We start from the raw sequence: 26,350 nt of genomic DNA, 5'->3' as shown, positions 1-26,350 counted from the left end.
ATGGTAATTATCACTGAACTACACATATTTGTACAGATATGACAGACTGATTTGCTCTGAGGTTGCCCTCCCTGGTCTTTGCTGAGCTGGTTGCACTGTTCCCTCACAGATAATTAGCAACATCTCTGTGGCATCCGCTTGCTTCAGTGTGAAAAGGGCTTTGGAAGCTGTAAGGACAAAGGACCTCGTAAAAGCCACATCAAGCTCCATTTTTCCTTCTCTGCAGATTACTCACTCCGAGCGCTTTTCTGCATTCCCACAGTATTAAGCTGAACCTTTTTATTAAGGCATTCTTGTATCATTAGGGTGCACTTTTCCCCAGCCCAACAGAGTAATCATCCCAGAGTGGTAAAGCCTCCCGTCATAGTTTAAGTGCATCCAGGAGAAAAACAGCACACTCACTGAGGGGCTGAGTATCACTATTCCAAATTGACAGAAGGTGGAAAAACTTTCTCAAACTGCTCTCCTTACAACAAAAAAGCCCCAACTCAAGAGAACAAATCAAGAATATTATAGGCTCAGTTGTAAAGTCCTGCCTCTGTCCATCAGCAAAATTGCTGTTACATACCGAGGTCTCCTGGGAGATCCAGGCCCATCCCCTTAGCCCACCGCATTCCAGAAATACCCCGTAAGCCCCAGCAGTGTGGGGCCCAGGGACCCCCCCACCCACCAGGGGCACTGAAGAGGCAGTTCCTGCACCTCCAATGGGCAGCCAGTGCCACTGGGAAAGCCGCCCGGCACTAGCCCTCTGCCTTCTCTTCTCCCCTCCCTCAGCACAGGCTGGGACTCAAAGGCAACTGTGATGGAAGAAAAAAATGACTAACTGTTGCTGATGGATCTTCATTCCTGTGCCTCCCCGCAGCAGGGGAAGGGGTAGCCTGCCCTCCACCTGTCACAGCCCGGAAGGTTGCCTACAACCCACGCTGTAGGGATGCCCCAATCAAAACTTTGCTCTTATGCAATAAAAATAAAACAAATGAGAAAGCATGAGTAAATTCTTAATTTAATAAACTTAGATTTGTGAGGGGAGGGGGCATGACTGGCCAGAATACAAAGTGAGTCACAGAAAAATGCCAGGTGGCGCCCTTAACTCAATTTACACAGACGCGAGTTAGGCCTGGAAATCAATACCACCTGAAAATCAGAGAAAACTAAAATCTGGCTATTTGGCCTTACTCTAAACTGCATTTTTTTATATTTTTCCAAACTTTTATAAACATATAAAATAGCCGGTTCCGTAGGGGGACATTTTACCAGCCGTCAGCGACACTAGCTGCACAAATACTCTCTCATTTGGGCCTTACAACCATCCTGCAAAGGAAGGAGACGGCGCTTGCGCTCTCATTCTAGGATCTAGAAACTGAGGCTGAATGACCCGCCCAGAGCCACACCCGCAAGATGTCAGAACACCGTCTCCCAGCCTCGTGCTGCGGGCTGAGTATGTCCCCCCAGGTTCACATGCTGAAGCCCCGGCCCCCAGGGTGATACTAGTTGGTGGAGCCTTTGGAAGAGAATTAAGTTTAGATGAGGCCATGAGGGTGGGTCCCCATGGTGGGATTAGTGTCCTTCAGCTCCAGGAAGAGACCAGAGCCTCCCAACCCCCACCCCTCTCCACCATGTGAGGACACAGCCAGAAGCAGCCCTCACCAGGAGCCAGACTACATGGGCCCCCTGATCTTTGACTTCCTAACCTCCAGAACCATGAGGAATTAATGTCTGTTGTTTACATACCCCCATCTGTCCTATTTTGTTATGGAGACCCAAGCTGGAGCAGACCACCTGTTTCTGACTAAATGAACAAAAGCCAAACTACGTGCCGTAAGGTGGTGTTCCCTAAACGCTAGTCATCTCACTGTAACCTTCGTGATTCTGTCAGCTGTAATAGTATTTACATATCTTTTGCATAAACCACCTTTTAGATGTACACCCACCCATGTAGTTTCCCGAGACCTCCACACCACCACCATGAATGGAAGCCGGTGTGACCGATCACAAGCAGAAGGGAGCCACACAACCAATACACTGCAAACCAATCTACGTCACCAGAATGTCAGCCTGCCTGCGGTTTCTCAGGCTTCCTCTCTCTTTTGTAAGAGGGAAATTAGCAAGTATAAGAGAGCTGTTGATGTGGTAGCCTAAGGTGAGACCTCTCAAGGACACCTGGGGGGCCTAGGGGTCAAGCAGGAGTGATGTTGGTGTAAACAATTTACCAGCAAATGCCCCCAGGGAATCACCTGTCACTTGTGCGAAGTTTTCCCTACCACAGTCTTTCTGCCTTCTCCGCTTCAGCGTTTCCTTAATTCTCTCTCCCCATCTTAACAAATAAGAATCAAACCAAGGATCTAGAACTCCCTACTTTTAAATACAATTAAATTCCTATTCTTATTTTTAAAAGCAACATTTTCCATTTCTGAATAGAAAACTCTTGGGCCCCAACCCCCAAATTAAAATCAGGTGAATTTCACTAGGGACTGAATTTTAGCATACTTTTTAACAGACCAAAGGCCACACCACTTAAGAAGATTCATCTCAGAAGGTTCCTAGAAATAGTGTGTTATCTGTAACCCTGGTTTTAAAAAGATTTCTCCTTTCCAGCTTCATGGGATAAAACCAAATATACCACCAAGCTGGAAAGGTTCATTTCTGCCCACTTCCACCCTAGTTCTCAGCTTAACTGGGCTTAGATCTGATGTTAGCCTGGATCACTGACACGGCCCTTCCTGGCAGCCTCTATGGCAGTGTCCTTAATGGAAGCCACTTTGCAATGTGCTAAAATGAATAGGTATTGGCAGCAATACTTCAAGATAATAGAAAAATTTATTTCCTTTTCCAGACCCTCCTAAGTTATTTTTCCTCTCTCGAGTTTTGCATTGTGGCCTGGCACTGGGGACGACTGCTGGGGTCAAGAATCTGTCCTGCTGCTCCGGTCCCTCAGAGTCAGGGGACAGCCAATGCCCAGGACCAACAGTCCAGAAAGCCAGGGGCCCGTTCACTTTGCTTCCCTCCGCTGGCACACAGGGGCGCCCCCGCTGCTGAATGAGTGAACAGGTCTTCTAGACAGCCCGGGCTTCCTAGCATTTGGCCTTGTATCAGCCTGGAAGCTGAGAGTCCTTCCCTTTAAAGACTTTTCAGGGTCAGTGACCACATTGTTCTTTATAGCATTTCAGGGTAGTGCCAGGAATTGGGGTGCAGAAGCCAACCTCAAGAAGGGCTCCAAGGATCCCTGGTCCTCATTCTTCTCCTAGTCTGCACCTCAGTGGGTCTGTGGCCAATATTAGCCTGCAGAAGCAATGGGGTGTCAGGCGACAAAAGGACACTGATTTCTGCCTTGCTGGCACCGGCTTGATCCATCTCAGGTCACAGTCTGGGAGAAACCAGCTGCCATGTTGAAGGACACTCAGGCAGCCGACAGTCAGGTCCACGAGGTGGGGTCTAAGCCCTCCAACCGACAGCCAAGTTTGTGAGCCCTTGTGGAAGCAGGTCACGTGAATCTCCAGTCTCCCAAGTCTCTGTGACCAGCCTCCTTCCTGGGATCACCACCACATCTCCAACTCTTTAAGGACATTTGTTTGTTAATGGACCACTGGTCCCTTGAGTCCAGCATATGCAAAACTACACATTTCTTACAAACCCACCCCTTCTCTGCACCTCCATTTCCTCATCTGGCCTGGCTCCCCAGCCCCCGACAAACAGTCTGGAAAACCAAGTAACCCTGAGACCCTCTCACCCACACACCCCATGGCCGGGCAGTCACCACCCTACTGGGGTTCTGCTTTCTCAGGGTCTCGTCTATTGTGCCCCTCTGTCCATTCTCACTGCAACCACCCTTCACTGGCACCAGCTGAGGATCACTTTGCCCCTCCACTGGCAATCCAAAATAGCTTCAGCTGGAACCCCAGCTTCTCGAAACCACCTTGCATACATCCATGAGCAGCTTTTAACAGAACTGTCTAAACACGCCAAGCTCCTACTTTAAAATTACAGTGGTCCCTTTTGGCTGGTAGGAGCACAAGACCTCTTAGCTTAATCTTCAAGCCTCTCCAAGTAAAGCCCACTGACCCTTCCCTATCTCCACTGTCTGCCCCGGGCTGTAACCCCAGGACACCTGTCACAGATGGTCCGAGCCATGCCCAAGATTCTGAACTCCCTGGTCTAGCATGGGAACCAGGCAGCAGTCATTTAAAAAATAGCTTTAATAAGACATAATTCACATACTATACTAGCCCACTGATCCATTTAAAGTACACGGTCCCGTGTGTTGTAGTACATCCAAGGTAGGGCAACCATTACCACATTCAATTTTAGAAGTTTCCATCTGTCTTGTCAATGGGTTTCAGCCCCGGGCAAGTTCACTGTGGATTCAGTAAGACTGAGGAAGGACAATGGAACTTTCTTGGGATGAAAGGGTTTAAGTACCTGGCTTGTTCTCCCTGCAATAGGTCGAGCATTACCTCCACATCCAGCAGCCTGCATGCCTGTAACCCGCCTTCATCTCTACCCAGAGCACTGGGCAGAGCTCTTTATATAGTGACTCAGTCAATAAGAGCTTATTGTCTACAGGTGTGCAAGCAGTAGCCTAGCAGCAGGCCAGTTACACCATCAAGCAGTTCAGGTTCAGGTGAGGATTCTGGCCATAGGAACCTTCCCTTTATCCATACCATCACCCCAAAAAGAAGCCCCAGATCCATTAGCAGTCACTCCCCATCTTCCCCAGCTCCCCCCACCCTGAGCAGCCACTAATCTACTTTCTGTCTGTGGATAAAATGAAGGTTCCTGTGGCCAAGAATCACCTGGCTAGCTCACTATACACGTATGGGCAATATGTCATTATTGAACCCTTTCACCCCAAGAACATTTTGCTGTCATTCTTTGATCACATTGAATCCATAGTGAACTTGTCTGGGGCTGAAACCCACTGGCAAGACAATTGGTGAAGTCAGCAGGGTTCATTGGTGACCAAGGATAAAGAACAGGCTGCCCTCATGAGAAAAGTGTTTCAGCAGCTGCACCTGTGGACGGGGAGACACTGAGGTGTCCCCCTGTGGACATGTAGTACTGGGAAGGGGTGGAGGGCCGGGGACCATCGCAAGAGAAGGCCGAGTGAAATGGCCTCACTACAAAATGCTATGGCCCAAGAGGAAGCACACGTGAAGGAGCAGCCTGAGAAGCAGCAGTGCGGACGTGCAGGCTGCCAGGTGCGGCGGGGCAGGTGAAGGAAGGGGCCCGAGAAGCAGCAGTGCGGGCGTGCAGGCTGCCAGGTGCCGCGGGGCAGGTGAAGGAAGGGGCCCGAGAAGCAGCAGTGCGGGCGTGCAGGCTGCCAGGTGCGGCGGGGCAGGTGAAGGAAGGGGCCCGAGAAGCAGCAGTGCGGGCGTGCAGGCTGCCAGGTGCCGCGGGGCAGGTGAAGAAGGGGCCCGAGAAGCAGCAGTGCGGGCGTGCAGGCTGCCAGGTGCCGCGGGGCAGGTGAAGAAGGGGCCCGAGAAGCAGCAGTGCGGGCGTGCAGGCTGCCAGGTGCCGCGGGGCAGGTGAAGGAAGGGGCCCGAGAAGCAGCAGTGCGGGCGTGCAGGCTGCCAGGTGCCGCGGGGCAGGTGAAGGATGTAGCGAAGGATTGACGAAAAGGTGTGGGTGGAGGCCCTGTTGGTGCCGGAGGCATCGGCCCCTCCGCGGTGGAGACCCCACCTGGTTGAAAGCAGGTGGGAAGCCAGAAAGACTTGGCAACCGTGGGTTCCCCCAGGAAGGGTGCAGCCCCTCCCCAGGCTGTGGAGCGCTCCACGCTCGGCTTCTATCCTCAGGCTCAAGCACAAAAGAAAGTACGGTCTGCTTCTTAAAGAATTTAAGGGGCCCCGTGAAGGTCGCGAGGACCCAGATGCGGGTTGGTTCGAAAAGGCAGGAGCAGACAGAAAGAAACTGGATGCCTGGAGCTGTGGCAGCGATTGGGGCTGATTGGGACCAGAGCGGCAGTTCTGGCTGCTGAGGATGAAGCAAGAAGGCAGAGATACAGGCCTGTGTGTCTGCAAGGCTCTCTGCTGGAGAGGCTGGAGAAGGTGGGTATTGTAAGGCCCACCCAGGGTTCTTTGGGTTGATATTATGTTATTATGGAACTTGGTTATAATGCTCCAGCTTTCTTGCACAGGGACCATTACAGAGGATTGAGGGCACATAGATTGAGAGGCAAGAATCCTAGAGGGGTGGAGTGTGGAAAAATGAAGATTCCTGTGGCCAGGATTCTCACCTGGCCCTGGTTGGCTAGCTTACTGCACACGTGTGGACAATATGTCGTTATTGAACCCTTTCACCCCAAGAACATTTTACTGTCATTTCTTTGGTCACATTGAATCCATAATGAACTTGCCTGGGGCCGAAACACATTGGCAAGACACTGTGTCTAGATTTCAGGCAGCAGTCATTTCTGTCACCACTGATAGTTCTCCAGGGATGCCAAAGCATAGCCAGGGTGAGAGCTGGGGCCAAACCAGACCCCTCATCTGTTCAGCTCCCAGCTCATGCCTACATGTTTCACTTGGCTTGGGATGTTTTTCTTCCATTTCTGTGTTTAAATGCTCCCTGAACTTCAAATACACTCTCCTGCATGAAACCTTCATTGACCCCTCCTCGCCCTCAGTGCACGTGTGCACCACCTGAGCAGCTGAACAGCAAAGCACACATGGGTTCTTCCCCTACAATCCCACTGTTTGTTCTCCCAGAGCTCTGTGGGTACCTGGGTTCTCTTGCAGACTAGACAACACATTCCTGAGCTGCAGGAGCCTTTTCTAACCCACCTGGATCCCCACAATCCCTACAGCACAGGGCTTTATGAGGTGCTGCAGTGGACGCTGAAAATACTGTTCCAAATAAAAAAGATACTGTCTGTCTACAAACTTTCTCCACTGTTACAAGATTTTCAATTGGAGGACACCCTCTTCTCTCTCCCAGCCACTCTAAATTTCCATTTTTTTCCCTTTAATAACAGTAACAAACAACGGTATGGAATCACCTTTCAAGTTAGTTATAATGCCAAAATCTTTATGAATATCCAGGGGGGTGCATGCACACCCATGAGGGTGTGTATATACAGTGAGCAGGGACAGTTATAATTACAATATATTATTATAATATATTTATACGATGATAAACATATAACAGTTGCTAATCTACCATCACATGAGGCACCACTCCTTAAAACATTTCCCCGAAACCACAAGCAAAGAACATTGTTTTCACATGAAGGACTTTACAAATGAACCAGCCACATGTTCACATCATCAGAACATAACAGCTAAAATACAACAAGGGCACCCACCCTGCAGACTGGGAGATCGTAAGTATTCATCTTCAGAGGATGCATGTGTGGGGAACGTGGCAGTAGGAAATGAATTATGCAGGCAGCAAGCAAAATAAAAAATCAAGGTACTACATGCTTCAGCTGAAACATAGGCTTACTTAATAGTCTAGAAGCTTCCTTAAAATGGATTAAATACACTGGAAAATCACCCATGGTGATCTCCCAAAGAGCCTTATCTAACCCAAATGTCTTATTTCATCCTTGATAACCTAGGCTCTCTTTTCCAACGTGATATTCTTCACATTGGTATTTTGCTTTTATTGTTTGAAATAAGAAAAAGCCCATCCTGACGGAGAACAGGGCTCCTACCAGACCTTCTTTCCTCATATACTGTATGCCCTGCCTCTGTCACTTGAGTTTTGACTCAGCTCCGTCAGTGAAAAATTAGACTTCGTTTCAGTATGCTAATAGCAATCTCTCCAAAACAATGTAATCAAGGCCTCATGTGCACCTATAATTTCATCCTTGACATAAGCCTGACAGCTATTTATTGTCTGAAAGGGAAAGGGGGTATGCACAGAAAGGGGGAGGGGACTTCTGTATGGCCCCCTCTCCCAAAACAAACCCAGCAGCTTTATGTTTGAAGGCAGAGTCTTTGCAAAGTCCAAACAAATGGCAATAATCACGGGGTTTACATATGTCTTGTCTTAAGCAATCAAGGCAGAGGGTTAACAGAGAAGCACATTCAGATGCGCCAATTCCCAAACTGCCCACCTCTGATGAGCCAGCTGTGAGCTGCAATTGTCACATTATAATTTAGGCGAAGAAAAAAAAAAGGCATCAGAATACACACTGGATCAACATAATTATTCACAGCAGGGTGCTGCAGAATTAATTTAGCCAATCAGAATTATGCATGGGGGTTGGGCACATTGAGAGGGTGGGGGTGGGGGTGGCTGCTCGCCACACCTCGCTAATATTTGGGTAATCTGGTCTGGAATGTATTTTGAATACATGTAAGCATAAAGTTGTTTCTTTGTCATTTATTTACAGACACCTACACAGCACTTACACTGTGCCAGTCAGTACTCTGAGACGGTCCAAAAATTAGCTGATTTAATCCTCATGACCACTACCATTACCCCAGAGATGTTAAAAGGCTTGCCAGTGTCACACAGCTAATAAGTGGGAGGGCCAGAAAAGGAACCCAGGCAGACAGGCTGCAGAGGCTGTGTATCAAACAGCCCAGCTTAACGGTTTTTGCTCCCAAACAAAACGAAAATGGCAGTCGGAAGACACCCTGTGACAGGCCGCGAGCCCTTAAACCCACACTGCGTAGTGGGAGCTTCGCCACTCCCATATCCCTTCAAACCGACAGACTTCCCCAAAGACGGTGGGATCTGACACTAACAAGGGCATGCATGGCACTGCACTTCAGGGCATCAACCTCCCCATCCAGACACTGTCATCGCGAAACGCCCCCGAAGTAGGAAGCTCAAGCCATCGCCCAAAGCCCCGCGGTACTCGCTGGATTGCGACAGAGCAGCCACAGCACCTGGGGTGGCAGCTTGGCCTCCCCGTCTTGACATGGTCTTCCTATAGAAAGCAGCGGCTAGGACTCAACAAAATCGATGGAAAAGAAAGGGAAAGCAGGCTGCCCCAAGGGAAAGAGCTCAGTGAGATGCCTGATGCACACACACAGAGAAAACCTTGAAGGAGTCAAGGGTCACACGAAAACAACTTCCCGCCTCGACTTCTACCTGCAGACTCAGGTTTGCGGTGACATGAAATGCCCGCCTTGCCCATAGGCATGGGCTGGGTTTAAGGGTGGCCCCCTCCCTCCCCTCCTTGGCATTAGGTCACGAGCGCAGATAGCAGAGGAGCCTTGATTTCCTTGTAGAAGTTAGACTTCAGCTGGCACTCACGGCTTCTGGTAATGGGGGGAAATGACAGGGAGCGGCCCAGGGTTTTATGTGTGGCAATAATGTTTGATCTATGCCATTGTCAATGAGAACTGTGATTTAATCCATAAGGATATAGAGCCTTGTGATGAAAGGGAATAACGACAAATCCTGATTAACAATCACTGCTACACTAAAGCAGGTTTCCATAGTAACAGGGCTGAAATTATACGGCAAACTGTGATGCCATACCAGGCAAATTACTCCACGAAGGGGCCCTTTTCTGAAAGCATTTGGCTTTCTGTGTTCTCTTAAAATTAAGATGCAAGCATCTTACTTTCAACTTGTATTAGCTTTCCTCTTTTTTCCAAACACTCCCTCTTCAGATGGTCTCAGATAATATGAGGGATAAATATGTGTGCACAGGAAATGTCCAAACAATTAAGCACATTTCAGCCCCTCTCTTCCCTGAAAGGAGGGGACAAAACAAAATTAAGGCAAAGGGAATCTTCCCTTCATATCATTATTTTGATAAAATCATGCATAATGTCTTGATTTAAGGAGTAGGGGAAATCGAAGCATGTCCCAGGAAAATATTCCACCTCTCACTCTACACAACAAAGTTGTCTGAATTTGCAGAAGAGAGGAGCAAAATAAACAATCAGAGTGGCGACGGACAGGCAAAGTATTTCCTTTGTTCCTAAGGCTGTTGAATGTACAGTTAAGATTTTAAAAGGTAAGAACATTGTTTTAAAACAATGCTGTTTTCCATTGCCTACTCAATATAATTTGTAAAGCTCTGTGATAGGAAAATCTGCATTGGTAAATATCACTTTAAAACTCATATGGCTATTATTGCAATTGACTTTGGCAGTGAACCTTTATAAAACAGATCTTATCAAATAACATAGGAAAAATCTACTGCAAAAAAAACATACCCAGTGTCCGCTTCCAATTGCCGAAGATTAAAAAGCGAGATGTTCAAAATGAACAGAACACTCATAGTCCTAAACATCCTCTAAAGGACTAAAAATTGAAATGGGGGTTAAGGAAACTGAAATGTTATAGATATTTAATATTCTTCTTCCAAGAGAGAAAAAAAATCAGAGTTTCACATTTTTCAGAAATGCTTCAAATCCACTTCCCTCGAGATTTTAGCCACAGCTTTCAGTCAAAATTATTGCAGGAAAGTGCAGCCTAGTGAAAAAAGGCTGGATTTAGAGGCAGAAGCTCTTGGGTACAGCTCTAAGCTCTCTATAAGTCAGTTAGCCCTCTGGTCTGGGTTTCCTCATCTGTAAAATGTGAATAGTAAAGCCACCTTGCTAACCTCAAGAAGTTCCTGAGACGAGCAGTACATCACTGCATGTAAATGCCTTTGGCCAATTGTGAGGGTATCCATCACTACGGAACTTGCTCAATCTTGGGCTTCAATTACTCCCTACTCACTGAGTGTCTTCCACAATGCTAGGCAACACACAACCACGATGAACCTCCTGGAAACACCATTTTCATGTTTCATAGTCAGCAAAACACTGCTGCCAAGGTTTTATTGTCTAAAGGAAACTCAGACTGTCACTTTAAGTTTACCCCAGGCCAAAACAAGCAAATAATTTTTTTTTTTAAATAGCAGGCATTTGTCAAGGGGTGAATTCCCTCACTCTGGCCCCATTTATTTGTATACCTTTGAGAGGTATAACACAGAGTTGACTGCTTTACAATCATGATAGAAATTGCATGCACTGCAGAAGCCCAAAGGTTGGGATGCTGGGCCGTGACAGCCTCGCTGGAAGGCTCCTATGTGTTCTGAGGCGTTTTCTTCCTGTGCCATGCTCAAGTCCATGTGGTCAGGGGGAGGGGCAGGAGAGACGACGGCCCATGTGTCACTGTAGGTCTGCCACATCGGGGTGCGTTTTGCCTTATGTACACAGCCTTGTCTGGAGCTAGGCTCTGGGTTCAAATCTCGGCTCCACCACTTCCCAGCTGTGTAGGTCCTGTCACCTCCGTGCCTCAGTTTCCTCACCTCTGAAATGGCCAAAATGACAGTACTTGTGACTCCAACGATGTTACGAGGATTATAGTCATGCAAGGTAAGGCATGTGGAAGAGGGACTGGCGCTCAGTAAACGTTAGCTCTTAACTTCTAAGGGGTCCCAGGGGGCTGACCTGGCGGCCGCAGGTAACAGACAGACTTCCTTTGGTCAGCAGGGTTTTGCTTGTTGGAGTTGGGAGCCTTTCCGAGAGACAGGCCCTCCGCAGTGCACCCCGTGTGCCACCACCTCTCATTATGTTATGTGGTTGCCGGCCTGGCCACAGAAAGGACTTCAGTTTGCAGCCTTGTGTACGTTCCTGTGGAGCCAGCAGTGAGGGTCTGTTACTTTTGTCTCTGTCTCTCCCTTAGGCTTCATTTCTCCCTTTGTTTCTTGTGTGTGTGTACATCTGTGTGCAAGCATTTCTCTCTGTGATGTCTCTTCCCACTTCATTTTCATCCTCAATCTGTCTTATTCTTATATCCGGCATTTATTAGAGTTTCAGGTCCCCTGTTCTTGAATTTTACGGCAGAGAGGTAGAATACACTTCTCTCCTAAAGAAATTAAGCTACTCTTTACTTAGTAGACCTTGATTCATTCTGCCTGTGGAACAGTGAATTATGATAGAAAAAGTGCTCTCCATGTCTGCTGCAAGAAAACCCAAACTGTAAAATAGGTAAATTTGGAAATTACATGTATTACAAAAGAATTCACTTAGGGTTCCTTGTGGTGGTGATTTTTTTGTTTGTTTGTAGTATCAGGCCCCTAGAATACTGAGCCATAAATTTATTATAGACCATTAAGTACTAAAGCTGATAGAGAAAGGTAAAGCTGAACATTTAGGAAAAATTACCTGAAATTTGAAAATGAACCAAAAATAAAAACAGGAAATCTTTGAAAACCTACCCAAATAAATGGAAAATAGGGGCACCTTATACAAAACTTTCAGGAGCACAGCCCCTCTGTACTTTGTACTCAGAGAAGCACATTTATCAACACCAGTGTCCTTCCAAGATTCAAGAGTTACGAGACTATTGTTCGATCATTCGATACAGATCAGTTTTCTTATTCACAGATTCCATACTCTTCGAATATATTAGCAGATCTGACCCCGTTAATATCATAACATTCTCAGATTCTCATTGAGAATCTGAGAAAATGTCAGTGAGAAATTCACAAACCGTTAAGAAACTCAAATCTAAAGATTCTTTGGCATTTTTCTACCCAAATGCAAGAAAGTCAAATTACTTGTTGTAAAGTGATAATTGAATGAAAAGCTGTAACGTAATATTATCCTGGCTCTCAGAAGACCAGATTGGCCTCAGGCACCATCCACCTAGCGCCGCCGCTCAGGGCCCGGCCTCCGCACAGCTCCAGGGCTGGGAGCCCCAGACCTCCCGGCCGCCTGCCCCTGGGAGCAGCTCTGTGTTGTGACTGCTGCTGCTGTCAGCTTGAACCCACATCTCTCTCACCGAACTTTCCACCCTTTGGGTGTAATTCTATGCTAGTATCATTGCACTCAGGCATTCTTTCTGCAAGGCAGCTTTTACCCAGATAAAATTATGAAATCAGTGGTGAGCAAGAAAAAAAAAATCATCTTTTTCCAAGGATGATTCAGGAGGGGAAAAAATGTTTTTCGAGCCCTTTATTCGATTCAAAATGCAAAGAGCTTAATATAGTCCCATGAGGAAATATACAATATTCTTACAATTCAGATTAACTACTATATTAAATAAAAGACTGTCACTGGAAAAAATTAACATATTTGAGAAGTAGAAACATGAAAGTAGCTGTCTACTTTGTATCCTGAGAAAGGATCAAAGGAACAAATTTGGAAAACTGGTGGACCTCCTGTGTCTCCTGGGCCACAGAAAGCTCATCTCTGAAGTGAATTCCAGGGAGTTGCAGCCTCCTGTCTTCCCCATCTCCCTCCACTGTGACATCCACACCCTGTCTGAAGGCTCCCATGCCCTCAGAGCCTCAAGGCCCTCCTCCCAGAGTGTCCCGTGCACTTACTGAGATCAGCTCACACCAGTGAATGGACTCTCAAAGAGACTTCCATTTTTCACATCTTTTACTTCTATCTGTGATGTGAAGAGCTATATTCCTATCACCCTCATCCACACATCCTCCAGTTCATCAATTACCACTGAACAAAACATTCCAGAAAGTTTCACCAGTTCAAAGAAACCTGGATTTTCATTTCATCCACAGACAAACCTATGAGTCAGTGAAACAAGCCCTAAGCAAGGAGTCAGAAGAACTACATCCCAGTCTCTGCTGCCTTACATATTAGCTGTGTGGCCTTGGACCTACTGTTAACCTCTCTGATCCTCAATTTCCTTTCATGAAAAATGGGGACAAGTGGGATAATAATGCCTTTGCTGTCTGTTCCCTGAAATCAAATGATGTATAAAAACATGCCTCTAAAATTATAACATTTCATTTACTTAAGGGATTATACATCTATGTGATTAACGCCTTGGCTCAGTGGTTTTCAGGTTTCTGGGGAGGAGACGACCTAAGGAGAAGATGGAGCCAGCAGGCTGCTCTGTCCAGATGCCAGCTCCTTACACATACCCCCCAGTCAGCACTCCGTGCTTCTGTCTGTGTTAAGCACAGGGTTCCAAGATTTCCATGGAGAAAAGGGTTTTCCCACTCTATAAAAAGATTGAAACCGGCTGCATTAACTGTTTTAGCCCCAGTGTCACACAACTGATTCCTATTAAGCTGATGGTCAACTCTTTGTAATGGCTTGGCTCATTTACTATGAAATGAGTTGCCAGTGAATTCTTTCATTTTCCAGTACAACGCCCACACAATGAAACCAGCAGAGAAAAACTAATCAATAAATGCTCGCCCCAAGAGTGTGTCTGAGGCAGCCCTTTCTGTTCTCAAGAAGCCATTCACTTCTGAATGTCCAAGAATCAGGTGATTGCCATGAAAAATGGCAGGCACCTCCAAGTTCCTAAGCTAAACAAAACCATGAAACAGTTTCTTTAGACAAAAATATGGAGCACCAATTTTTCTTTTTTTTTTTCTTAAGTCCAATTCTTAAAAATATATATTTAAGTAAAGTTGGGAAATAAAGGCAGAAATGCTATTTTGTAAAGCTGGTATCAGAAAGAAAGAGACATCAGTGATAATTTATTGAGCTAAAACCCCAGTGAAGAGGATGAGTTTTGTTTTGTTGGTTAAACACAGAACCCTCTTCAGTATATAAGGAACTTTTTCTCCCAGAGCAACACACATCAGAGTGTAATGGAGAATTCAAGGGAAACATATATTTGATCTTCTGAATAAGGGGCAAACAGTCTTTTCAGGCCCGTGGGAACAATGAGGAGAGGTGCTCCTGGTAGGACTATGTGCCTTCCACAGTGGACAGCAGCAGGTGGAAATTCAGAGGGGAAGAAAAGAGGAGACAATCACCAATTTGAGAAAGACATACAGAGAATGGTGAAGACGTGGAGACACAGTCACAGTGAGCCGCCAGAGGCGGCAGGAAGTGCGATGAGAAGAGGCGATCCAGTGTCAGACTCCTCAGGCTCTACGTGTGTGTTCCTGGCCCAGCTGCACAATTCCAGAAAAATGTGTGCAAGCACCTAGCTGAGCCTTGCCTTCATGCGTATGGCTTCCCACTGAGTAAAAAGGAATATAAAGTGGAAAGGTTTACATGTGTCCCGATTTTTTAATCATTGCACTTTTTAAAATCACAGGCCCATTGTCCCTGCCAAGATGTATATATTCTCTATGGCTACTTGTTACCCACATGTTTTGAATAGTGGTCTGATGAAGTGGAGCTTTATTCTGTGGGCAAGAAGGTAAGGGTGGGGATGAGGAACCAGGGGACTGCTGGGTGCAGAGTGAGCAAATGTGCGGGAGGAAAGGCCCTTCTGAGAGAGAGGGAAGGCTCACTAAAGCCCTTCTCCCCTAGACTCAGAATCACTGAAGCCTGTTGAGACGGGACAAGGATGGAAGGTAAGACCCCAAGAAAGGAGAAAGAGATGAACTGCTGTGGGACCATTCTGGACCCACAGTGGCGCGGCCTGCATGCTCCCAGGGGCCCTCAGGGAACCTCAATCTGCCTTTTGGAGCGGGCGAGGGAGGGGGCACCAAATGGCCAAGGTGGACACCGCACCTGCCAGGCCCTCACTGCAAACAGTCTGTCCTGTGGGCGCTCCAGGGAGTGCACACCAAGGCCTGGCCCCCTGCTAGCTCAGCCCCTCCTCCCCTGACCTCCGTGCAAGCGAAATGCTAACTCCCCTCCCACCACTCAGACCTGCCTAGACCCTCTGCACCTAGTCAGACCACAGGACTACAGCTGGCTTACTCCTAAGTTTGAGACATCACATGCAATATTGGCTTTGAAGGCCTATAACTGAAAAATCAGTAGAAGGCCGAATCCAGTGTCACAGAAGCCACGCGGGCCAAGCCCAGTCTCACACTCGGCACCAACTCACCCCGTGACCTTGGGCAAGTCATCTCCTGCCAGGGCCTCACTTCTGTAAAACAAGGCAGGGCCACCACCGCACAACACCTGAGTTCTGTGGTTATCAGATAACACACTTAAGAATTTTACTTTCCCACATGGTTATACATTTGTGAAAATTTCCACATGTTCTTATGCCTGTGCAACATGGTCAGGGATGTCCTAAGGAAATTCTAGAACAATGTCTGCCAGTGTAAGTATACACAAATGCCAGGGTTAAACCACATGAAATTGCTGATATTTGATTCATTTTGCCCACGAAACAGCAATTTCATACAGTTCAGCCTAAACACATTTAGCATGGGGCACACAAGGGCAGGGACTATTGCTGTCATCTTATATTCAGCTGCTGGGCCTGTCATAGGCTTGGGATCATGAACCATACCTTTGTCTTAGCAGAGCACAAATGTAAGTGCAATAATGTATACTAATATCCTAATGCAATACCCAGCACACTAATCATATTTCAGTATTACTAATTAAATCACTAATATTACCTGTTGGGATCACTTCGACTATTTTTCAGCACAAGGTAAGTGCTTCTGTCTGACTAGTATGTAAAAGAGCAAAAAAGCATTCCAGGTAGAATGGGGCTGGCAGCGACACAAGGTCACGCCAAATAAGCTGTGGAATTCCCTTTGTTTCTCGAGGTTTCGGTTTCCGGGGTGAAACACAGAACTACTTTTTCCTCATTTCCGCATCTGTCTCTGACATAAGAAATGCCCAGCGATGGAAACTGCCTTTGTTGGGGGTGCGGCCTGACAGGCAGGGTATCTTTGCAGGCATGGCTTATCTGGGACCTTTTTAAAAAGAAAAATAGCATTTTTTATTAAGAGTAAAGGATAAACCCCAATGACCGAGAGCTCTGAAAGGACAGTGCCTCATTAGTCTTCGCTGTTATAATTCCTGCTCCAGTTTCCTCTTCACCTTAGAGTAAAGCTTGGGTCAGATGTTACAGAAAAATTTAAACATCATAGCAACGTTATACATTTAAATTCCTCATTGGTTCCCTTGGCAACAGCTTTAATTTCTGAAGCCTACCATGGATCCAGAATATTCCAACAGGAGTTCTTTGGGATTGATTTCTTAGAAAGCCTACACTGCAGTCAGAGCTCAGCATGTAAAATACCATTTTGAACAGAAAATGTAATGACATTTTTAAACAAAAATTAAAGTGGGTGCATCGCAGACCCAGTTCAGTCACACATTTGGTTTAGCTGCTCTGTTCTGCAGTAGGAAAGAAAAGACATTCCTCCTAAACATTTCATCCGTACCTCTCTATAGCAGCCGGGCTGTTTCTGTCACCACGCAGCCTCAGAGCTCTGACACGGCGCATGCAATCTGGTCTGGAATTCTGTCCATGAAATGATAATGGGCCAGAGATCTACTTAGATGAAAGATCGTGCAGACAAACCTGTAGCAAAAGGTCCTCAACCACAGCAAGCACTGACAGTGACTCGGTGTGTGTGTGACACAGACATGACGCGTCGCACTGTCACCTATATTGGAGAGCAACACTGACAGAGCCATCGATTAAAATCTCCGTTTTGTACCAGCTAGAGAGACATGGGAAGAATTTACCTCCAGTTTGAATGCTGTCTCCACGGGGGCTCAATGCTGAAAAAAATCAAAGTAGTGGATTGTGTTTTCCAACTGGCGAACACCACGAAGTGGGAAGCTATTTTTCCTCATTTTCTTACATGGTAGTAGGTACTGACTTGCACCTGGAAGTCTGTGCAACTCACCTCCCACAGAACAACAGAAAGGTAGAGAGAGTAGAAGAGTAAATGCAGAAAAACAGGTGGTGTGGAAAAGACGTTTTATAACTTACTATGAGAGTTCTCTTAAGCCAGGATGTAAAGAGGTGGATGGGCACCCAGTTAAGATTCAGCCTCAAAGGATCACGAGAATCACAGCGGCTGCCATTTCTAGAGCACTCACCATGTGCCAGGCCATGCCCTGGGTATGTCATATCGATCTTCTCATTCAAGCCTAATGATCACCCTGTGACCCAGGGACTTTCTCCCACCTGCAGGGATAGTAAAACTAAGGCTTGGCTAGGTTTAGGCTAGAAGGACTGCATGGCTAGTAGGCAGCACAGCCCAGATCTGTACCTAGGCTAGCTGACCCTAGTAGAGACTGTCTTAAAGCATGCCTGGAGGCTCAGAGGGGGCAGCCTAAGAGCCTGACCCGCTCATGGACATGGCCCGGCACTGAAGCCCTGAGTGCTGTGGACCAAGTGCCTTCCTGAGTGGGGAGGCTGGGAGCCCCCCAGGACTGCCTTCATTTCTAGAGCATGTCAATAACACAAACCCTACAGAGAGTCATGAGGACCCAGTGGGCTGGAACAGAATGCCCTACCCTTGGCACGGAGTAGCTGACGCTCAAGCAACAGGAACTTCTTCCCCTCCTATCACCTCCCCTCCTCCCCACATAGTCCATGAAAACCAGGATTCAAAATGTCAGTCTCGCTGATAACGTATCTAGGGACCACGGGCATCTTCCCAGAGCATCCATGCCCAACATGGCTTTGCTGCCCTGAGAGTCGAGCAGTTCTAGGCCTGTAATGGCACTCCTGTAGGACTCCCTCCAAGCCAGGGCCCCACATCATGCCCGCTCCCATAGGACCCCCTCTGTGGATAAAATGAAGGTTCCTGTGGCCAGGATTCTCCCCTGGCCCTGGCTGGTCTGCTCATTATACATGTGTGGGCAATATGTCATTATTGACTCTATATAAGGAGCTCCACCCAGTGTTTTGGGCGACACGGTGGCATAGCTGCAGGGCTGCAGGACAGCAGAGCAGAAGCTGGAGTGGTGGCAGCACTGAGCACAGCTGTGGCTGTGCAGGCAGAGGGGCCCAGAGGCAGAGACCGGCTGGCTGCATGCAGACTCGCTCTTGAGTGGATGCGATTCTAGTGATTGACCTGCCACCATGGAAATAAAGTTGGGTATAACCCTTTCACCTCAAGAATGTTCACTGTCATTTCTTTGGTCACACTGAATCCACAGTGAACCTGCCCGGGGCTGAAACCCATTGGCAAGACACCCTCCAAGCCAGGATCCCACATTGTGCTTGTTACAAGTTACATACAATCCATGGAAGGCCAGGCCTGCTGTAGAGACTCTTGGCCTCCTCAGCCCAGGGGTCAGTTAGTAAACAGCCAAGGCCGTGTTCCCCTCAAGTGTGGGATCCATCCAGACTGAAAGTCAAAAGACATGTCTTCGGGCACTAACTAAAACCATTTAGCCTTTCTGATCCTGCCATGTACCTGAAATAGGGAAGGCCCACAGTGAACAGGGATCAGTAAGCTAATGTATCTCGCAGGTTGTGGTTGCGCTAAAATGCACAGGGAAGTAAGTGCCTTGCATGGAAACGTCAGGACAGGGTGAGGCAGACTGGAGCAAGCTGGCGGAAGGGAATTTCTAGGTCAAGCTGTTGGAACAGCCGCCCTTGATGGTTCAGACATGATTGCAGGCTGTACTGGTTCTCAGAATGCTCTTCAGACCCTGGTGGGTTACACGACATATACACCGAGAGGGCCAGACCCTGGACTGGGAAGGAGAGGCCCATTAGGGCCAAAGATGCTACAGGGAATTGACTGACAGAAATGCCCGAAAGTGGCCAGGCAGGAACTGTGGTGGTGAATGTCCGCTAAGCAATCTGAAAGCCCACCTTTGTTTGCGAAAGGGGGAGACTCCACTACCTCAGGGGAAACGTCTATTTACAGAATGATCAGGACCAACGCCTCTTCATTGAAAAGCATTGCTCAGATAACTTAAAAATAGCAATCAGCCTGGAGAATTTTATTGGCAAGGTGGGAATAATTTCACTCTATCTGAACCATGATAGAATACAACACATGTCAGTCTTCCCATTCTTCCCTTTATTAATCAATTAGGAGACCAAAAAAACTCAATAAAAAATCATATAAAAGGCTTATAAACATCATTCAAATCTTCTTTACCAGTCATCTACTTTCATTTAGTGTAACTGCTTTTTCCATTAAAAGAAAATTAAATAAAAATGAGATGTTACTATAGTTGCTTAAGAGGAGGTTTGGGGATTATACTTCTTAGAAAAGTAATTTCCATTTGCCTCCTGCCCCCGGCATCCCAGCATTGTGTCCCAGCTTGGTGATACACATAGCAAGAGTCGCCAGGGGCTGGCTGCTGGGCTGTCGCTGGCCATGGGCACTGACAGACAGTAGGATCTCTGGAATCTTCCTAACTAGATGTGTGAAGGGGATTCCAAGCATTGGAATTTTTAACAAACTCCATAGGAATTTTTGTGGCACATCAGAATGTGAGGACCAGAATCCCAAATCATTAATTAATGGCCAATAAATACAGGTTTGTTCTCTGAATGATTGGAAGTACATACCAGGGGCCTCCTAGCCCTTGGCTGTTTTCCACTTCACACCACCCCTGTCCTAACCTTTGCAATGCTATGCCACCAGCCTGGGGTGCCCTCCCTTACAATACCCACTTCTCTCTCCCTTCGAGCTAATTGCTACCTGCCCAAACCCTACATATTCTTGAAAACAGTTAAATACCATTTCTACTCTTTCCTCTGTGTAGCTTTCTTTGATCCTATCAGCCAGAAGTAATTTCTTCTGTGGCTAAATTTCCATTTAATTTGTGCTTTATTTGCATCATTATCGCCTTCTACCTTGCATTGTAGATATTAATGCACACATTTCTCCTGTGTTAGGTGGCACGCTTGCAGAGAGATGAATCCACATCAGATTGACCTTTGTGTCCACAGAACCCAGCGCATGATAGGTGCTCTATTATTATATCGAGAAAGAAACAAACAAGAAACAAGGGAACAAAGAAAGGAAGGCGAATGTATGTCCTTTCTGATAACTTTTATAGTTTTGTAGTTTGCAAAAACAAGCTGAGCTTGCTCCACAGACCATTAACATTTCTATATACACACTCAGCCTGCTAATAAAAGCACACTGAGGATTCTTAAAGGCCCTATAAGAAAGGTTTTATATCCTGGCTTTAGCATCGCTGGCATCTGTGGCATCTAAAACCTGAGAACGCTATTCCTCTGAGGTGTCATTAGCTTTCTGTGTGCCTTCAAAGGCTCAAAGACAATTTCCTGGACTCCTGTAAGAATGCCAGCTTCTTTCCAGCCACTGCAAAATATATCTTAGCTACCACTGGAATTGTCATTTGCTTTCTATGCCTTCAAAAGCACCATGAGAGATAGAGCCCTGTGCTATTACTGGCACTGTCCGTTTCCCAATGTCGTATCAAAAGAGTCCTGCAAAGTCTCTTTGTGTGGGTCTTCTCTGTGTGTGTGCACAGCAATGCTGAGATCATTTTTCTGGTGAAATGCCTTGTCTACAAAGCCCACCCAGTTGTTATCTAATAGCATCCCAAAGAAAGAATGTCTGGGGTGGCGGTGGGGTGAGGGAGGAATCCAAACAGTAATACCCCTTATTTCACCCACACCTATGTTAAGGACAGTGATAACAATGCCCTAAAATCTGAACCAATATTCACACACAGGACAGAATTTAAGCGACCTACAATTTCACAGCAAAGGTCAAGATGCAGCCACTGTTCTCGCCAACTAATGCCATTAGGTGAGGCATAGGCTCTGTTACTTCCCCTGAAAAGTTGTTATCCTTATGACAGATTTATAAACCGTCCTTAATTCACAGAGGTGCTGAGGATTTTGATGAAAAACGCATGGTGTTTTTCAATAGGGGTGCTACTGGCCTCTGGGGTAGGATAATTCTCTACCAGGGGGTTCCCTGGGCTCTGCTGAATGCTTCCCAGCCCTGACAATGCTGGAAGCCGGCCCCCGTCATTGTGATGGCCAGAAATGCACCCCCCGCATGTCCAGGTACCCAGCCACTCCGAAGGGAAGTGGGGGCTGCTCGTGTGGGACTGGCAGGGCCACGCCCACCTTTTAAAATCCATATTGCTGCTACATATTCTATGTTATGGGCTATATATGTGCGGATCACTAGAGAGAAAGAAATAAAGGAAAAGGGAATGTGGAGCATGGAACTAACATTTGTCAGTGCAGACGAGAGTGAGCCGGGTGTGTGCTGCTTTCCCGGGTGTGAGCAGGTTTGGAAAGAGATCACCTCGGGCACTTACAAACACAGCACGTCTTGGTTTTTCCTAATAACTGGTATCTCTGCTTTTTTGAGCTTCACGGGCCTCACAGGTGGGGGTTGGGGAGAGAAGACCTAAAATCTACCCCTTCTGGTAGGCGCAGTCCCACCCAGTGAATTCCGAGTTCTGATTCTGTTACAAAAATCAGGCGTCTTACTCTCGACTGACTTCCCTCTCCTCCTCAAGGTCCTGCTCCTTGGGGCTCCCCTGGACCCAAGGCTCTTGGGGGGACCGGCATCTGCCTGATGGCAAAAGATGGGAAATGCTTGTTTCAAATTATGGCCACGTTACAGCCATTTGTTTACCTCACCATTCAACACATATTTCATTTAATTTTCTCAACAACCTAGAAGATATGAATTCCAATTCTCATCTCTAAGGTCAAACACATTTTCCAAGGAGAGCAGCCGGTGTGTCAGCTCCAAAGCTGGACGTACCTTCACATCTCGGCCCCTACGATGCCACACCACCGCCGTGGTCACCCGTGGCCGGCGGCGGGGGTAACGGGAACGCCGAGCAGCGTCCGTGGCAGGAAGGACCCCGCCGCAGACTCGTTTCTGTGCATTTAAAAATACAGCCAGAAGCTAGAGGAACAGGATGTTCCGACTGATGGACTCCATCAATTAGCCACAAAGTGCCTCTGTGCAGAACAGAACTGGAATAGCGCTACCGTTCAGTCTCCTCCCTCAAGGGGCTTGCTAACTAGTGAGAAAATAAGGTTTAGCGAGAGCGCGCAGTACACAATAGCGCCGTCCAAGTAGGACTGACAGCAACGGCATTTGGAAATTTACCAAGGAGACTTGAACATCTTCCTCAACTCTTGTCCTGGAAAAAAATCAAGTTCAATATCATTAACATAACAAGCTTTTGATATGATTCATCACAACATGTCCACTGCATAGTAAACATTTAGTAAATATTTGTTGGATGACTGAATAAATGAAGTAATGCATAGGACTTTTGATGAAAAGGAATAGTGGATAGCAAAGAACTTTTCCGTGGGTCTTTAGCATTGTAAGGGAAAAAGATACAGCACAGTGGCCCCTTCCCATTCTGGAGACTGGCCGAAAGTTGGAATATCACCACAGACACAATTTCCCTCATGAAAATACTTGTGCAGACAACGAAGCCAGGCTGAGAGGTTAATGCTGAGTAGCTCCTGTTCTATGATCAGCTACTGAGACAGAGATGCCCCAGGACAATTATAAATTAATGAGTCACAGAAGTCCAGATATACTAAAAGATAGCAAAAAGCAGAAAAGGCAAATCCAGTTATGCCACATGATCTTGAAAATGTTTGTTGATGATTTTTTATGACTAGAATTAAAACAAAAAATTCTTAAAGATCTCTGGAAGAATGCATCGCGAGGGAGAATGCACCACTTTGCCCCTGCCCCCCCAAAGCCCCACGGCCCACGGAGGGGCCCGAACTCACCCCAGTGTGAGGAACACTGAGCTGCAGCCTGTCCACATGCAAAGAGCAATCATTCCACACGCAGGCAATAAACAGCCCATTCTTCCTGAATGTCTGAAAAAAAATCTAAGATTAAGCAAAACTCAAATTTCTACAACACCATTAAAATAATAATATATGGTACTCATGTGAATGTCTCTACTTGTACTTATTCAAACTCTGACATTTTTAAATTATGTATTTCTTCAACTTAACCTTTTTTGGATTTTAATCAAATAAGCTAAAGTACTTGCTAATGTACTCAATTCTCTTTTACCAATAAATATAACAAGTGTCTTTAACCCCAGTACCAAATATTTGCTGATTGTTTTAATGCTCATAGTAGGCTACAGAGGAATCCCTGAAGAATATCATCTAAGGCACCACCCTCTGTTCATTCCTTCTGGGTGACATGTACTCTTGTGAAACGCAAATCTGCCTTGTGAAATGACCACTAAACACAAGTATGGACTTTAAGTCAAATTCAAAAAGTGGCTTATCCAACAAAATGAGGCATAGAACACAAAGGGAATATTATTCAGCCTTAAAAAGGAATGAAATTCTGATATCCTACAACATGCTGAACCTCGAGTACATTATGCTAAATGAAATACACAGGTCAGACGCAAAAGGACAAATACTGTATGATTCTGTTTACATGAGGTACCTAAAATAGGCAAATTCATAGACAGAAAGTAAAATATAGGTTACCAGGGGAGGTGGAAATGGAGCTATTGTTAATGGATATAGCTTCTATTTGGGATGATGAAAATGTTCTAGAAATGGATAGTGGTGATGGTTGTACAATACCGTCAATGTGTATAATGCCACTGAATTGTAAACTTAAAATGATTAAAATGATACATTTTATATCATGTATATTTTTTCATTGACATACCATTGACATATAATCTTATATTGCTTTCAATATAAAACATAGTGATTCAACAGTAACCAATGTTATTAAATCCGCACCCCCTCCAGTGTTACTTACTGTCAACATAGAAAGATATTACAGAATCATACAGACTATTTTCTCCATACTGTACTACTTTCCCCATGACCAACATACATTATGATTGAGGATTTTTGTGCCCCGTTATCCCCCTCACCCACTGCCTCCTCCCCCACTAACCCCTCCTCCATGGTAATCACCAGTCACTTCTCAGGGTCTGTGAGTCTACTGCTGTTTTTGTTTATTCTGTTTTGCTTACATTTATATTCCATAAATAAGTGAAATCATATGGTATTTCTCTTTCTCTGAGCATAATATCCTCTAGATCCATCCATGTTGTTGCAAATGACAGGATTTCTTGGTGTGTGTGGCTGAATAATATTACATTGTGTATATGTACCAGTTTTTCTTTATAGATTTATCTGTTGATGGACACTTACATTGCTTCCGTATCTTGGCTATTGTAAATAATGCAGTCATAAACATAGGGGTGCATATATCTTTTTAAATCGTAGAAGTGGAATTACTGGTTACTGGATCAAATGATATTTCTATTTTTAGTTTTCTGAAAAACCTCCATACTGCTTTCCACAGCGGTTGTACCAATTTACATTCCCACCAACAGCGTAGGGGGGGTTCCCATTTCTCTGCATCCTTGCCAACACTTGTTATTTCTTGTCTTTTGGATAGAGGCCATTGTGACTGGTGTGAGGTGATATCTCATTGTGGTTTTGATTTGCATTTCCCTGATGATTAGTGATGTGGAACATCTTTTCATGTGCCAGTTAAGCATTTGTATTTCTTTGAAGAAATATCTGTTCAGGTCCTCTGCCCATTTCTTAATTAGTTTATTTGTTTTTTTGCTGTTGAAGCATAAGAGTTCTTTATGTATTTTGGATGTTAACCCCTTATAGGGTAAATCGTTTACAAATATATTCTCCCAAACTGTAGAATGCCTTTTTGTTCTGCTGAAGGTGTCCTTTGTTGTATAGAAGCTTCGTAGTTTGATGAAGTCCCACTTGTTCATTTTTTATTTTGTTTCCCTTGCCCAAGGAGATGTGTCCAGAAAAAATTGCTCATACTTATTTTCAAGAGATTTTTGCCTATGTTTTCTTCTAAGAGTTTTACGATGTCATGACTTATTTTGGGACTTTGATCCACTTCTAGTTTCTTTTGTGTAAAGAGTTAAACAGTAATCCAGTTTCATTCTCTTACATGTAGCCATCCAGTTTTCCCAACACCAGTTGTTGAAGAGGCTGTCTTCTCCCCACTGTAAATTCATGGCTCCTTTATTGTTTATTAACTGACCATTTATGCATGAGTTAATATCTGGGCTCTCTATTCTGTTCCATGGATCTATGGGTCTGTTCTTGTGCCAGTACTATACTGTTTTGATTACTGTAGCTTTGTAGTATAACTTGAAGTCAGGGTATGTAATGCCCCTAGCTTTGTTCTTCTTTCTCAAGATTGGTTTAGCTATTTGGGGTCTTTAGTGGTTCCACGTGAATTTTAGAACTATCTTTTCTAGTTCACTGAAAAATGCTTTTGGTATTTTGATAGGTATTGCATTGAATCTGTACCAATTTTAACAATATTAATTCTTCCTATCCATGAGCACAGAATAGATTTCCATTTTATTTGTGTCTTCTTTAATTTCTCTCGAGTGTCTTTACAGTTTTCAGAGTACAGTCTTTCACCTCCCTAGTTAGGTTTATTCCTAGGTATTTTATTCTTTTTGATGCTATTATAAATGGAGGTGTTTTCCTGATTTCTCTTTCAGTAATTCATTGTTCATCTATAGGAATGCAACAGATTTCTATGTATTAATTTTGTATCCTGCAACTTTGCTGAATCCTGTTATTAATTCTAACAGTGTTTTGGTGGAGTCTTTAGGGTTTTCGATGTATAATATCATGTTATCTGCAAACTGTGATAGTTTAACTTCTTCCTTACCAATTTGGATGCCTTTTATTTCTTTTTCTTGTCTGATTGCCATGGGTGGGGCCTCCCTTACTATGTTGAACAAAACTGGTGAGAGTGGACATCCTTGTCTTGTTTCTGATCTTACAGAAAATTAGAGGAAAAGCTTTCAGCTTTTTCCCATTAAGT

The 26,350-nt window shown here is 45.5% G+C and overlaps 1 protein-coding gene across 17 annotated transcripts in view; it reads right to left on the bottom strand.

Moving 5' to 3' along the window:
• MSRA (methionine sulfoxide reductase A) overlaps positions 1-26,350 on the bottom strand; it is a 357,530-nt gene that overhangs the window by 266,998 nt on the left and 64,182 nt on the right. The window contains exon 2 of one of the 17 annotated variants that reach the window (XM_017661340.3): positions 23,269-23,361. The exons of the other annotated variants lie outside the window; for them this stretch is intronic. The gene's annotated coding sequence lies outside the window, so the exon portion shown is untranslated. The remainder of the gene's footprint in view (positions 1-23,268; positions 23,362-26,350) is intronic. 17 annotated transcript variants of the gene reach the window in all.

Source organism: Manis javanica, chromosome 3 (genome assembly GCF_040802235.1).
Source record: "Manis javanica isolate MJ-LG chromosome 3, MJ_LKY, whole genome shotgun sequence".
Taxonomy (NCBI): domain Eukaryota; kingdom Metazoa; phylum Chordata; class Mammalia; order Pholidota; family Manidae; genus Manis; species Manis javanica.
Note: the sequence above shows the minus strand (reverse complement) of the source record. Positions and strands in the feature narration are given on the sequence as shown.